The following is a 16,143-nucleotide window of genomic DNA, read 5'->3' as shown; positions in this document are numbered from 1 at the left end:
CTGAGAATAAGGATCCAACGTTGAATTTGACTGGAAGCTGCATCATCTTGTTTTCCTTCAGTAGCACGAGCAGAGATTTGTGATCGATACAATGATATCCATAAAGATACTGGTGTAACTTCCTCACGCCAGCCTTTGTACTGTCTTAAATAAATATCGAGAGGCAGGTAATTCTCTCGATGGAAATCTGACTCACGTAGGTAATGTAATGTGGATAATATAGAATGGGAGGTTTTGCACAGTGTTAAATCTTTGGGAATAAATACACCGCCCAGGTCAATAAACAAAGGAACTAGCAAACGGGAGGCAAGAGCATCCAATAGAAAACAAGACTAATCACAACTTCTGCAGAATATTCCAAAGGAGCCTGTGACAGAGGAATTAACTTTGTCATGAGAGGTATTTAAAATTGATGAGGAAGGAGTGTTGAACGGACTATTGATTGTTAACATGAAAAAGGCATCACGACCTGGTGAAGTCCATTCAGGCATATTAAAGGTAGTGACAGTGAGAACTGAAGGGACACTGGCCTTAAACTTTCAGCCTTCCTGGAGTCAGGGCAAGGGCCAGAGTTTGGAGAATAACAAAATTTGCAGCCTTGCTCAAGAAAGGTTTTCAGGATAAAGGTTGCAGTAACAGGCTGGGGTTCTGGATCACTAGCCCAGTAAGATTACCACGATTCCAGTACCTGACTCTGTGAAATAATTAGATTAAATCAGTTGAGCAATGCAACACGAGTTTCACAATTACAGAGATCGGCACAAAAACAACTGCAACGTGTTTCTTTCTGAATGACATTTCTGTAATTTATTGGTTAGCATGTTCTTCATTGTATCATTCTGATAAATAGTGCCAATATGTGTGGTGATGGTAAACTTGCTGAATATTTTAATTTAGATATAAAACGGCAGCACAAAGATTACCTTCGCAAAAAGAACGAGAATCTAACAATCACAGGAGAAAACAGAAGAATTCGGAGATTTCCACTGAGTGAAAGATATACCAAAGTAACTATTGTGCCTTCACTGGGTGAGCAGGAACACACAGACAATTCACTGAAGACCAGGAGTACGGCAGGTGGAGAATTGTGGAGGAAAGCTGAGCAAAATCATCGGGAAGAAATACCGTTAGATAGGTTACTGAGAAATCATTGTAATCAGACAGGATGCGCTGGGACCATTTTCATCATTGGACCGTCAGGTTTTGGAAAAAGTACCACAATACAGAAAATAATACATGGCTGCACAGCAGATGAAATGTATCGATATATTGATGTGATTTTTCCATTTAAAGTGCAGCAATTGAATTCCATCGAAGTGGAAACCTGCTTAAATGAACTGATATTACATTTCTTTCCCAATTTTACAAACTACTTAGAGTTTCTGTGGAACAAACCAGTGAAAGTAGTGTTCATATTCGATGACTTGGATCTTTTCCAGAAACTCCTCGATTTTACCGAGATGCCAAGTGCCAATGATGATGGATCTCAGAGTTTCGGGCCTGAACATTTGTGTGAAATATCCCACATTGTGTGCAGTCTTAGAAAATGGCAATTGCTGAAAGGCTGCTCAGTGTTGGGAACAAGTTCCCCATGGAAACTGCAGACTCTTGGGAAAGTCGGCTTAAATCAAGTTGCCATATCCTGGGCTTCAGTGCAGAGAGCAGGAAACAATATTTTCAGCGCTGCTGTGTAGCTGGAGAGCTTGCTTCAAATCTTTTGGATTATATTGAGCAGAATGAAATGTTATACACCATGTGCTATATTCCCGGCTTCTGCTCGGTTCTGTGTTCAATACTGGAAGCCCAGCAGAAAGAAGAACCTCAGATACCAGCATTCACAACCTGTACGAGTGTTCTCCTCACTTATGTCACTTGTTCTATGAAAAAGGTTATTATGAAGATGTTATTGTTCACGAGATGATTTTGAAATTGTGTATTTTGGCCTACTGGGGAATTTGCCATTGTGTTTAAAAGAGGCCAATTCAACCAGCACCAGCTCCTTATGTCCAACTGGATCTCGGGGTTTATGATGGAAATTCAAGACAATGATGGTATTGGCTACGTTTCCATTTACCCCATTTTGAAGGATTTTGTTGCTGCCCTGTTTAAATGTCAAAATACACCAGTTGACCAAGTGAAAACAACTCTTAGTGAATGGTACAACTGCATGGACGACAGGTTTAAATTTTTTTACCGTTTTTTTCATTGGCCTCTCATCACCAAATTCAGTGAAACAGAATGGTTTTTGACTGGGGGGAACTACACTCTGAAATAGCTTCAAATGTGTCAGACTGGCTGAAAGAAAAATTCAGCAGTTATGTGCACAACTTGGAAAGTGAGAGAAACCAAAAGGTCTCCTTGAAATATTGTATTGTCTCCTTTGAAGTTGGAGATGCCATGCTGCTAAAAGATGTCTTAACTCCGGTGAAGACATTCCAATTTACAAAATACTATCTTCAATCCTTTGACTGTACTGTTTTATCAAAAGCCTTAATGATGGTTCAGGAGATTGAGGAGCTGGATCTTGACAATTGTGGGATAGGAAATGAGGGTATCCACTAGCTGGAGTCAGTGTTACGGAAATGTGAGGTACTCAGGTAATGCAACACAATTATTTAATAACATTATGACATCATAAAGTGATGGCACAGACATTTGGGGCAATATTTATAAATGGCCTCTGTTAGATGAATTAAAGACAGTGTTTTGTAATACTTTCATGGAATCATGATGGACTGAAATCAATAAACACAACCAAACCTTCGGTATAATGCCACTTCGTGCAATGATCTGCTTGTAAACAGATTTTAACAATGACACATTCAAATCTTGCAAACACTTAAAACCCCGCCTGATTCATTGATTTAACCACTTTTCTCAGGCACATTGAGCATAGCATAGAGTTCTAGAAGCTACCAAGAAGACAGTCTTCGGAAGATGATCAAATGTGTTGCCAAGGTATCCAAATCTATAGCCAATTTCAGGGAAATAGGATGAGAAAAGATCGGAGGTTTTCTGTGACATAGTTTCATCCACAATCATTGTGATTAACCGATAGCATCCAATGACACGAATAGACTCTGATTGCTATTTTGGTAAGTTTTGAAAATCAAAGGAATATTGGAACAGGAGTAGGCAATTCAATGGCTGACTTGTGGCCTAACTCCATTATCCTAATTCGGACCCTTAATCATTAGTACATTTGCTCAACAAAAATTGATCAATCTCAGAGTTAAAAATAACAACTGGTGTAACATTCACTGCTATTAGTGGAAGATTGTTACGAATATCTACCACTCTTTGCGTATAGACGTGCTCCCTGACATCTCTCCTGAATGGTCCGGCCCTAGTTCACAGATTATGCTTATTGTTCTAGAATTACAAATCAATGGAAATTCTTTGTTAGAATTCTTTTTCCCTGACCACCAAACTCTAGGTCATGAACACATTTGAAGAGAATCAGTACTCCTAATAAATTCCATGAGGAAATCCAATTTTAAACGTTTCTAATACCGAAGACAATCAATAAGGAATACTTGCTGTTCCCTCTTACACTTCAGATTGGGTTTCAACATCAATACCTTTGTGCATCTGTCTTACTTTGTAGCACATTATGCACATCATTTATTGTAAAGTATGGCAAATATGAAATTACAATCCAGATTTAGCCATCTCTCGGGGTCAGTAATATTCTTAAACCAAAACAAATTTAATACAAGCCATATGATTAAACATAAATTACATGTTCTTTATTCATATTCTGAATCTCCAAACCATAATAACAAAATATTTGAACTCCTACTTATTTTTTACCTGTGATATTTTCTTATTATTCCTTACTAGTCTCAGCATGAATAAACTGGACGATTTGGGAGTGCAAAGTCTCCCTGGCATTCTGCATGAAAAGCATTGCAAAATACAGACAGTGTTGACAGTAATTCTGTACAAAATATAAAACAACGCATTTTAAAATCCATTTTAGTCATTATCAGCAAATGTGATTGTTCAATTCCTATTATTGCTGGGCTTCTTGCGGAGATATGTGTATCATCGATAGTCACAGGTGAGATGCTGGAAGGCTGGAGGCTGGCGAACGTAGTGCCACTATTTAGAAAGGGCGATAAAGACACGCCAGGAACTATAGACCATTCAGCCTGACGTCGGTGGACGGCAAGTTGTTGGAGGAATTCCTGAGGGACAGGATGTACATGTAAATGGAAATTCAAGGTCTGATTAGGGATCGTCAAGATGGCGTTGTGCATGGGAAATCATGTCTCACAAACTTGATTGAGTTTTTGAGGAAGTAACAAAGAAGATTGAGGAGGGAAGAGCGGTAGATGTGATCTATATGGACTTCACTAAGGCGTTCTACAAGGTTCCCCATGGGAGACTGGTTAGCAAGGTTAGGTCTCATGGAATAAAGGGAGTTCTAGCCAATTGGATAGAGAACTGGCTCAAAGGTAGAAGACAGAGGGTGGTGGTGGTGGAGGGTTGCTTTTCAGACTGGACGCCTGTGACCAGTGGAGTGCCACAAGGATCCGTGCTGAGTCCTCTACTTTTTGACATTATAGAAATGATTTGGATGCGAACATAAGAGTTATAGTTTGTAAGTTTGCAGATGACACCAAATTTGGAGGTGTATTGGACAGCAAAGAAGGTTAGCTCAGATTACAACAGGATCTGGAACAGATGGGCCAATGGGCTGAAAAGTGGCAGATGGAGTTTAATTCAGATAAATGTGAGGTGTGGCATTTTGGGAAAGCAAATCTTAGCAGGACTTATAAACTTAACGGTAAGGTCCGAGGGAGTGTTGCTGAACAAGGAGACCTTAGAGTGCAGTTTCAAAGCTCCTTGAAAGTGGAGTTGCAGGTAAACAGGATAGTCAAGAAGACATTTGATATGTTTCCTTTATTGCTCAGAGTATTGAGTACAGGAGTTGGGAGGTCATGTTGCGTCTGTACAAGTAATTGGGTAGGCCACTGTTGGATTATTGCATGCAATTCTGGTCTCCTTCCTTTAGGAAAGATGCTGTGAAACGTGAAACAGTTCAGAAAAGATTCAAGGATGTTGTCAGTTTTGGAGGATTTGAGATGTAGGGAGAGGTTGAATATGCTAGTGTTATTTTGCTGGAGCGTCGGAGGCTGAGGGGTTATATTATAGAGTTTTGCAAAATTATGAGCAGCGTGGATAGGATAAATAGACAGAGTCTTTTACCTTGGGTGAGTGAGTCCGGAACGAGAGAGCATAGGTTTAGGGTGAAAGGGGAAAGATGTTAAAGAGACCTAAGGGGCAACTTTTTCACGCAGAGTATGGTACATGTATGGAATGTGCTGCCAGAGGAAGTGATGGAGGCTGGGACAATTGCATCATTTAAGAGGCATTTGGATGGGTATATGAACAAGGTAAAAACCATGACTGCAGATGCTGGAAACCAGAGTTTACATTAGAATGATGCTAGAAAAGCACAGCAGGTCAGGCAGCATCTGAGGATCAGTAACATCGACGTTTTGGGCAAAAGCCCTTCATCAGGAATACTGATTCCTGATGATGTATTCCTGATGAAGGGATTTTGCCTGAAACATCAATTTTACTGCTCCTCAGATGCTGCTTGAACTGCTGTGCTTTTCCAGCACCACTCTAATCTAAACTCTGGGTACGTGAACAGGAAGGGTTTGGAGGGATATGGGCCGGGTGCCTGCAGGAGGGACTACATTGGGTTGGGATACGGTCGGCATGGATGGTTTGGATGGAAGGGTCAGCTTCCATGGTGCACATCTCGATGACTCTTTTATTCTTGTGAAAATTTAGACATAAGGATGGAACGTAAAACAATTGTTGCAGTTCACTTGGACTTTTAGTGCAATTGTTTGTCTGTTGGCATTTGTTTTCACTTTTGCCTTTCTCATGTTAATGCATCACACTCCTCATATCTGAGAAATGCAGTCACATCGGATAGCATAGGATATCATGAGTACTAGACAATGGTCACGTTCATTATTTGTTTAGCACGAGCACAATTGGAAAAACATGGTCAGATGTGATTTATAGCAGCAGTGGGACAAGATCTGCATGCTTAGATCTGATGTGAGTTTGAGTGCCAGATGTTCTGGAGGGTTATGCTGACCCCTATTGTAAGTGTAAGTTACTGAGAAGCGGACATGGTCAGCTCAAGTCTAAGTGAAACATATCATTAATCAGAGGACATCATTCATTATTTGTATTGTAGCTTCGGGTTACACACAGGTTTGTTCGGATTTACTTCACTGCCTCTGAAACTATCACCTCACTTGGAATGTAGGGTCTCCAGTTTGTAACGATAAGGCTCTCTGCAGCTGCTGTTAGCTGTCCTGTAGGAACAGGTTTAGCAACAGCACGAGGATTGTAATTTGCTGAATAAACACTGTTGTATATTTTATTCTACAGCCGGGTGTATCAAACATAACAACCTACCTAAATTCATGTGTTGCATAATCGTAGTTATCACCAAGTGTAACTTTAAATGATTGACTTGTAGGATTGAAGCATCTATAAACACAGATTTTTTCATCAACCAGAGTATTAGAGCTAAAATAGAATTATCTTCTAATCAAAAAAAAAATGGACATCCAGTTATTCTGTTGATAAAAAAAAACAAATTATTCCCAATTCTCACTGCCTTTGGTGTTCCTGGTGAGCATTTTGAACTCATGCATCTTTTAAATGTCGATTGATAGATTATTTTAACAAGGTATTTGAGCAATTGTGTTTTTCTTTCTTTGTTTCTACAGTAAACCTGATGACAATTGTGATTCTTTTCAAAGGAAACTATGGCCTTTCCAAATGTATCTCTGTCAACATGGTGGCCATGGCAACAGCAGATCTATTGGTGATGCTCATGAATGTGATGTTACATCATATTTTCAGATTTACTTCTACCATTTTCATTATTAGCCCCCACTCCTCTGTGCAAGCTAACCACCGTCACCATTGTTTTGTCCATTTTATTCACTGTCAGCTTCACATTTGACAGGCTTACAATTATCAACTGTGAAAAGTTTAGAACAAGCCATTACACCCAGAAAACTGCAGTCACCTTTGCAAAAACATTCACTTTCATGATCGAGATAAAGAACATTCTATTTCTCTTTGCATTTGAACTTTGGCAAATCATCGACAAGGTGCACTGGGGTTGCAGTGCAAGTGAAGATGTATTTACCTCACCACCAGGGGCAGCCTACGCCTGAGGTGTTTGAATGATCAGTAAAATCTCTGTCGAGTGTGAAAAGGTCCTTTGAGGCCTTTACCGGAGGTGAGGGAGAATTGTGAGCGCAGGTTTTCACATCTTGCGTCGGCAAGGGAAGGTGTAGATGGTCCATGGGAACTTGAGGTCAGGGTGGAATGTGTTCGTGATGTTGATGAACTTTTCAACCTCCCTGCAGGAGCAGAACGTAGCATCGTTAAATAATAGATGGAGCAGAGGAAAAGATGGGGAGTAGTGTCAGTGTAATTGCAGACGATGGGATGTTCCATGCATCAGTTGAAGAGGCAGGCATAGCGGGGTTACATGCGGGTGCCCATGGCTAACCTGTGGACTGAAGGAAGTGGGAAGGTTCGGACGCGAAGTTTTTGATGGTGAGAATCAGTTCAGCCGATTGAACGAGTCTGTTGGCGGAGGGGTACAGGTTGGATCAGCGGGAGAGAAAGAAACAGGTGGCTTGGAGACCTTAATCATGGCATTTGGATGTGTGCAGGGACTGCATGGAAATTGTATAGATGATGCGTGGGGTGCTGAGAAACAGAATTCATGGATGTGGAATGCATGAGTAGTGTCTTGAAGATATGTATTGAGTTCCTGGACAGAGGGGGACAGGATGGTGTCAAGCCATGAGGAAATATGTTTGGTGAAGCAGGCGGAGATGGTCAGTGCACCACAGCAATAAGGCTTGTGAAGTTTGGGTAGGACGTAGAACTGTGTGGTGCGGGTTTCCCTGACAATGAGATTGAAAGCTGTGGATGGGAGATCTCCTGAGGTAATGGTTGTGGATAGTTGGAAATCTTGGATTGGTGATGGGAGGTGAGTTTATAGTCAAGGGGGTAGTGGGAGGAAGTGTCCAAGAGTGGGCCCTTGACTTCAGCGGTGTACAGATTGGGGAGGTTACAATGGAGGGAGCGGAAGGCTGTGTGTTACGAGAGTGCAGGGTTGGATTGGATGAGAGGAGTAGAAAGATTTAGGTGGTCAATGTCACGGTGGCAGTTGGAGTTGAAAAGATTGAAAGCGGTTCACAGAAGGAGTGTGTTGGAGGCTGGAGAAGGGGTTCGCGGAAGGTGGGCGGTAGCGCTGATGAAAAACATAAGCATGGAGGCAGGAGAAGAAAAAAATAATGTTGCAACACGTGGAATTTCATGACCTAGGAGCATAGCGGTATGAAGGTGAGACTTTTACTGCGTACTGATCACTCATCCTCAGTGAGGGAGAGATTTGGGAGAATGGTTAAAACACGGCAGGCTGAGAGCTAGGAGCTGGTGTAAAGTTGAAGTTGGTGGCGGAGACTGTCTCTGGACTAGGTGTAGTCGTGATATCGTGGGTGACGTCACCACAATAAGTGACAGACACAATGGGGATCATGAGGTGGATACGATGCATTCAGTTGCCTTTGTGGAGATGGAAGTGAAGTTCTGCGTGATGTTCGCGATGTCGTGGGTTCAGCTCCCCCTGCTACTCCACCAAAGACTTGCAAATCCTGGGCCACCTCCACTAGCCACTCGATTCCTGGAGGAAGAACACCTCATCTTATACCATGGGACACTCCAATCATATGGCAGCAATGTTAATTTCACCAGTTTCTTCATCTCCCCTCCTTCACCTCATCCCAGACCTAACACTTCAAATTGGCACCGGATCCTTGAACTGTCCATCTTCCTTATCACCTAAGCACTCCACACTCTACTCCAAACTATCACCATCACTCCCACATGCATCTACCTATCTCCTTCCAAGTTACCTTCCACTGAGCCCAACATCCCTCCTATTTATCTTTCTGCTCTCCATACTTTCCTGATAAAGGGCTTGTGTCCGAAATGTCTTCTCTCTGTTCCTTACCTGCTGTAGTTTTCCAGCAACATGGTTTTCGATTCTCATCTCTTGCATCTGCAATCCTCACTTTCTTCCAGGTGGTTTGCTCCAATTAATTCCATTTGTATTTTCCTTTGGATTTCAGAAAAGTATATCTGTGTTAAATTTCATCATATTCTGCAGCATATAGAAATCTATTCTTCCATTTCTTCATGGCTGCGTTTTAGTGCATACAGAGGAACTTCATGGTTCTCTATACAGTGTAATCTCTTTTGAACTCCTCAGTACTTACTTGAGTCAACAATTTCACGTTCAGCTTCCACATTCCCTTGCCAGCCTGATGGTTGAGGTCTGCAGATGCTGGAGATCAGAGCTGAAAACGTGTTGCTGGAAAAGCGCAGCAGGTCAGGCAGCATCCAGGGAACAGGAGTTTCCTGAAGAAGGGCTTATGCCCGAAACGTCGATTCTCCTGTTCCCTGGATGCTGCCTGACCTGCTGCGCTTTTCCAGCAACACATTTTCAGCCTGATGGTTATCCTGGAGGTGACAGTCGGCCAGCAGGACGCCGTAGCCACTAAAGAACATGAGCTTGACGTCAATGGATCTGACTGACAAAGTGCGGAAAGCAAACAGGAAATCTATCCTTGAGCGGATAGACCGGTCTGGCCGCGACCTGGTGGATGTACCCTGTGCTCCATCTGCAGGGGTGCAGAAAACATTGAGGAGTTTTTGCAACTTCAACTGTTTCCATCAGGAATTGGATGTGGAGTCTAGTTTGCTTTCAGCCTCTCTGGACGATCCATCTGTGTCAATGATGCAGTTGAAGTCTGCAACCAGGATGACTGGCCTGGAGTTGCCAACATCAGTGGCAGTTGTGGCAGAACAGCCAACTGCTCACTGTTTGCCACTGGGAGGCGCACATTATTAGTCCCGGGGAGCTAATCTGCATATAACATATGCTGCAAATAGGCTCTCGCCTCCCGCCACATTAAATTCGAAGATGGTCAACCGCAGATTGTGGTGGTTCACGGACTCCCAGCCCAACTGCTTGTTCTGTGGCGCTGTGGAGTCCGTGGACCATGTATATATTGGGTGTGGGCGTTTGCACACCCTTTTTGATTTTCTGAAAAACCTTCTCCTCTGTGTTTGGCTGCACTTCAGTCCCACGCTCCTGATCTTTGGGCACCCGGTACGGAGGAAGGAGGGCAGGTCTGAAGACCTCCTCGTGGGTCTGCTCCTGGGCCTGGCCAAACTGGCCATCAACAGGTCCAGGCAGCGGGCTGTGGAGGGGGTCGTTAGGGCCGACTGCCTGCTCCTCTTCCACGGTTACGTTAGAGCCCGGGTGTCCTTGGAGAAGGAGCATGCGGTGTCGACCAACACCCTGGAATTGTTCAGGGAGAGGTGGGCGCTGCAGGGAGTGGAGTGCATCATTTCTCCCTCCAACTCTATTTTGATTTAGTCCCTGCCCTGCCCTTCACTGTTTTGATCACACAGCACTGTCCTTTGATGTGAAGGGCCCTGTTTGTCACTGGTCACCCGGGTGTTTTCCTATCTTCCTGGTGGTGGAAATTGAATAAAGATTCGTGCACAAAAAAAATTCGAAGATGGTGACGTTACCTCCTTGCCACAGAATAACCAGTCCAGAGGAATAGCAATTGTTTCCCCTTGACCAGTTCAAAATCCTCTGGGATCAATTGTGGTAACTGCTGAGCTGCAGTATCTTGCAATCCTGCAGAAACAGGAGGTCCACTTTGATATTGGCCAGGTACGCTAATGTGAAACACATCGTGCAGTAGATTCAACACCAAGCATGTTAATACTGGGAATGTTCACACCCATTTTAAGAGTTCATTGAACTACACAATGTCCATTTGCCCACGGTGTCGTCACTGTGGGACTTACTGCCTCCATGTGGTGTGGGCAAACTGTTGGACACTCTCCTCACTGAGGTAGACTTCCTATTCATCCCTGAAAGGATTGCTTTGCTTCGGAGATGGAGTGGTAGGCCTGGTAGGGTGTTCCTGGTGACTCTGAAAAAGAACTATTGGAGTGTGCAGAGTAAACATACCAGAGCAGAGGAAATTGAATCCGAATAGGAAGTGAAATCCTAACGTGGATAATCATTTTAAATGACTAATGTTTAATTGACCTGTTATTTACTTTTCTACATAATACCAGCAAGGGTTGTAATTTTTAAAAAATATTGGACTAAGAATGACTTTAACATTGAACTTTCTTTCACCTTGTTTGTAAGATTTCATATTTAGGTACTTGTTCGTAAAATGGCACTGTGTATGATGTCATTCTACATTGTATTCCTGTACTTGAGTACACATGACAATAAAATCTAAATCCAAAATGCGTGATCCCCTTGCTGCTCAAGAACCTATATACCTCTGTCTTAAATACACTGCATAATTTAGTCTCCACAGCCGTCAGCTTCACCATCCTCTGGCTGAAGAAATTCCTCCTCAACTCATTTCTAAAGGGTCATCCCTTCAATCTAAGGCTTTGCCTTTGGGTCCTAGTCTTCCGTGTAAACATTTTCTCTGCAGCCACTCCCCCGGGAGTATTCTGTAAGTTTGAATCAGATGGCACCTCACACTTCTAAACTCCAAATACGGACACAGAGACTTCAATTTCTCCTCACAAAACAAGTCCTTCATTCCCAGAACCATTCTTGTGAACATCCTCTGATCCCTCTCCAATATTAGCAATTCCTTCCTAAAATATGGGGCTCAAAATGGGTCACATATACGATCGAGCTTATGCAGTTTCAGCATCCCTGCTCTTGCATATTACCCAATGAATGCTAAGATGGCATTTCCCTTCATAACGACCACATGAACTGGAATCTTAATCTTAACAGCATTCTGAATGAGGATTTCTCATATCTTTTCAGCTGTACATTTCTGAAGCCTTTTCCTCTATAGAGAACAGTTTACAGCTTTACTTTTCCTGACTTGATGTAATCTTCGTAAATCAAGTTATTAAGGTAATATTTCACTGTCCTATTACAAATACTGTATAACTTAAGCAACCATTTACTCATAAATCCCTTGCTCCCTTATATGGCCTTTGGTGACGTCCTATACGTAGTTCTGAGTTATCTGCTGAATAGACACTGTAAAGTGTTTCTACTAGCGCCAAGCATTCAGAGTATTGGAACCTCCAGGTTGCAAAATAGTTCAACAGTACTGTATTTTATGCTGTCTTGCAGAACTGTATTTTATGGTGTTTTGAGCCATTATCGATAACGATAGTGGCAAAACTGACTGACAGAAACAGAAGGGGGAAAAATGAGTGACAGAGAGAAACTGTGCTATTGAAATATTTGCCCGAAGAACTGTGGGAAATGCAAACTAGAAACGACTTTTCAACCTAAGATGCGAACTGATGTGTGGATATAAATCTGTATCAAGAAACACGAAGGCAGAAGGCATTTAGCTGCATTCTGAAGAAGGGTCACTGGACACGAAATGTTAACTCTGCTTTTTCTCCAAAGATGTTGCCAGATGTGCTGAGTTTCTGCAGCAATTTCACTTTTTGTTTCTGGCTGATGTTTGATTTCAGGTTTGGCGGTTCTGTGCTGGTGTAGCCATTGGGATGTGCTATTAGTAAAGTTCGTCAAACAACACAGATAAGGTAACACACACACAGGAGTTCAATTTACTGACTGTGCTGTGCACACAGATGATAATCAAAATGAATGCTACAAGCAATTTTGAGCGTGAAGCTGGAGCATCAACAAATTATTGACAATTTCATCGTCAATACAGAAATTTCTCAAAAAAGAATGGATGCATTTATATTTGACGTTTATTTCAGGTAGTCCTAATGTTGGATGCCATTTAACACATTGGACAAAATCAGTTCTCCTACTTTCACTGATTTATCTCTCTCTAGGCCAAGGAAATTACACATTAATGTACAATGCAGAATTCGAGCTGTAAATGCCATGCACAAAAGGACATTTGTATATTCAGGTCACTTCAGGATTTTGGCTTAGGCAGCATGACTTAAGGTTTAGGAGCTGCTAGAACTTTTTCTGTAAATGAGATAACAAGAAAATAAATTAATTGCAATTCCATCTTTTACAATCAAGGAATGTTTAAATTACATGTTCACATACTTCCAGATAGACCAGACATTACAAATGTTAAGTCACCAGCTTTGCAGAGAAGTTAAATTAAATAACTTTCAAACATCAGCACAATGCATGAAAATTGCCTGCTTCTTTCTGATAATACAAAGCATACAAGTCTTCATTCTCAATCTGCTCCTCTAAAAAGTTAATTTGTGAGCTTATTCATGCTAAAAAAACACAGACAGTAAATTAATTCAAGTTTGTATTGGTCTTCACAGCACAGAAGATTCTGAAGATAGCTGCACCTCAGTAATTACAGGAAATTGGGATTCAAGAGAATAAAACAAAAATAAAATCATCAAGAATATGTGACTGAGCAGTTTGAAGATATGGTTTACAATCCAGGGTTCCTATGGAACCTACCTGTGGCATTAAAAAAATGACTCGTGATTTGCGTAAATAAATGGTTTTGGTATTATAAAGTTCATTAAATTGTACAATTGGAAACTGAATTCAGCAGTAGAATGTAACCAGCGCAGAACAGGCTCTTCAGTGATTTTACCATCACTGAGAGAGAACATGTTATTACAGTTTATTTCAAAGATGTGAGTTTATGATAGGAAATGGAGAGATATCTGGGCAGAGTCAAAACTGTTTTGTGAAAGGGATTTTTTTCAAATAATTCATTGGAATTTTATGACAAAGTAATGTGACATAGTTTATGGGAAACTGGTGGATGTGCTTAGATGTCTGGAAGCTATTTGATTGCATGTCACATGAAGATTCTTGCAGAAAGTAAATGATTATAGTGCCAGTGTAACATTAATATAGTTTGAAAATTGGCCACTTAACAGGAAACAGACAATAATTAAAAGTGGTAATTAATTCATGGCAGGTTATGAGAGGTTAGCTGCTGATATTGATGCTTGCTACTCAGTTGTAGAGTCAGTGAGATGTACAACATGGAAACAGTTGTTTACAATTTATACATGTGACATAGAGGAAAGGACCTCAAATAGCTTTTGTTAAATTTGCTGATGACGCCAAGGCAGGGTAGAATGGAACTGATGAAGAGGAGACAAGAATGGTACATAAATAGGTTAATCAGTTGCTAAAGATTTGAAGAAATGAAACAAAGTGTGGGAAAATATGAAATTATTAATCTTGACAAGAAGAATACAAGAAGGAATATACCTCAACAGTGCGAGACTGTGGTGTTCTGTGTTGCAGGATGTTTTGCCTGACCCAGGGCATGCATTGAAAAAAGATTGGATTTGCAAAATAGCAAGTAATTATGAAAACGTTCTTACTTTCAATGTTTTCTATTTTATTAATTCATCCATTTTAATTTTAGGCTATTACTTCTCCTATTCTCAATTCATTTATCCCATACTGTCGACCTACTCCTTTTCACCATGTATATACTTTCATGTTCATGCATCTTTTCACGAATCTATCAGTCACCATTGTCAGCATTGGAGATCGTGCATTCAGGGCAGATAATTGCCTATTGGTTTACCATGAGATGATTAATCCAGGGACTTGGTTATATTCTGGGAAGCTGGTTTTCGAATGTATGTGTTGGAGCTTGAATTTAACAATAGTCTTCAAATAGGAGTCTAATGATGACAATTACTGATTGGGAAAAAAAACATCTAGTTAACTAATGTCCTTTAGAGAAGGAAATCTGCTTTCCATACCTTGTCTGGTCTACATGTGACTCCAGACTAACAACAATGCGGTTGAGGCTGAGGGGTAACTTTATAGAGGGTTATAAACATGCAGGACATTGAGAGGGTAAACAGACTAGGTCTTTTCCGTGTGATGGGGAATCGAGACTGCAGGGCATAAGTTTAGTGTGAGTGGGGGTATGAGATTTAAAAGGCACCTAAGGGACAACTTTTTCACGCAGAAAGTGCATGCATGAAATGTGATGGCAGAGGAAATGGTAGCAGCTGGTATATTTGCAACATTCAAAAGGAATCTGGGTGGGCATAGGAATACGAAGGTTTTAAAGTGATATGAGCCAAGTCCTGGCAAATGGGACGAGAATCATTTAGGGTATCTATTCAGCATGGATGAGATGGACCAACCGGTCAGTTTCTGTACTGTACGTTTCTATGACTCTTAATTTGGACAATAAATGCTGGCCTAGCCGGTGACTCCCATATCCCATATATGAATAATAAAAGAACATTTCCTCGAGCAATATGCCATGGAGCCAACCAGGGAGACAGCTATCTTATTCCTGGTAACAGCAAATGAGACAAGTAAAAAAGTCCTCAGAGGAAAAGATCTCCAAGGAAGAAATGATTGCAACATGACATAATTTAATATTCACTTGATCTGTAAGAATCTTGGTTTGGAAAAAATAATGTTTGACGTAAATAAAGGAAATTATAATGAAAGGAGCATAGAGGTGTCTACAATGAACTGGGCGGATATGAAGCAAGCAATGCGAAATATTTAAGGAGGTAATTCTGATTTTCTTCAAAAATGCATTCCATGAAAGTGAAAAGATTCTAACAGAGGAATAAACAAACTGGGGTTCACCAAGGATGTTACATAGTGTACAAAGATAGAAGTTGCAAGAAAAGCTCAGTATGTCTGGTGGCATCTGTGAAGAGAAATCAGAGTTAATGTTTTAGTTCCTTGACCTTTCGTCAGAACTGATGGTAGCTAGAAAATTTGATTTATATGTAGAAGATAGAGTGGGCAGGGAGGTAAGAAGTAAATGATTGGCAGGGGTAGAACCCAAAGAGAGAGAAGAATAGTTGGACAGATAAAGGAGCGGGTGATGATTTGTCTGTGATGGCGAATAGCTGTGAATGAAGACAGTTAGTCGCTAATGATATGTCTTGTGTAATGTTCCCCCACCTCACCCTAGTTCCAAACTTCCAGCTCAGCACTGTTCCCATGACTTGTCCGGACATGTCCTACCTGCATAGCTCCTTTTACACCTATCCACTCCACCCTCTCCTCCCTGACCTATCACCTTCATCCCC

The 16,143-nt window shown here is 41.3% G+C and overlaps 1 pseudogene; it reads left to right on the top strand.

Annotated features, from left to right (window-relative positions):
• Positions 1 to 857: 857 nt before the first annotated feature.
• Positions 858 to 2,601, top strand: LOC148138372 (NACHT, LRR and PYD domains-containing protein 6-like; annotated as a pseudogene).
• The last annotated feature ends 13,542 nt before the right edge of the window (positions 2,602 to 16,143 follow it).

Source organism: Chiloscyllium plagiosum, unplaced genomic scaffold (genome assembly GCF_037043375.1).
Source record: "Chiloscyllium plagiosum isolate Xiang-an unplaced genomic scaffold, Cpla_swu_hap1 HiC_scaffold_40, whole genome shotgun sequence".
Classification (NCBI taxonomy): domain Eukaryota; kingdom Metazoa; phylum Chordata; class Chondrichthyes; order Orectolobiformes; family Hemiscylliidae; genus Chiloscyllium; species Chiloscyllium plagiosum.
The sequence above is the reverse complement of the archived record's forward strand: the minus strand, read 5'-3'. Positions and strand labels throughout refer to the sequence as shown.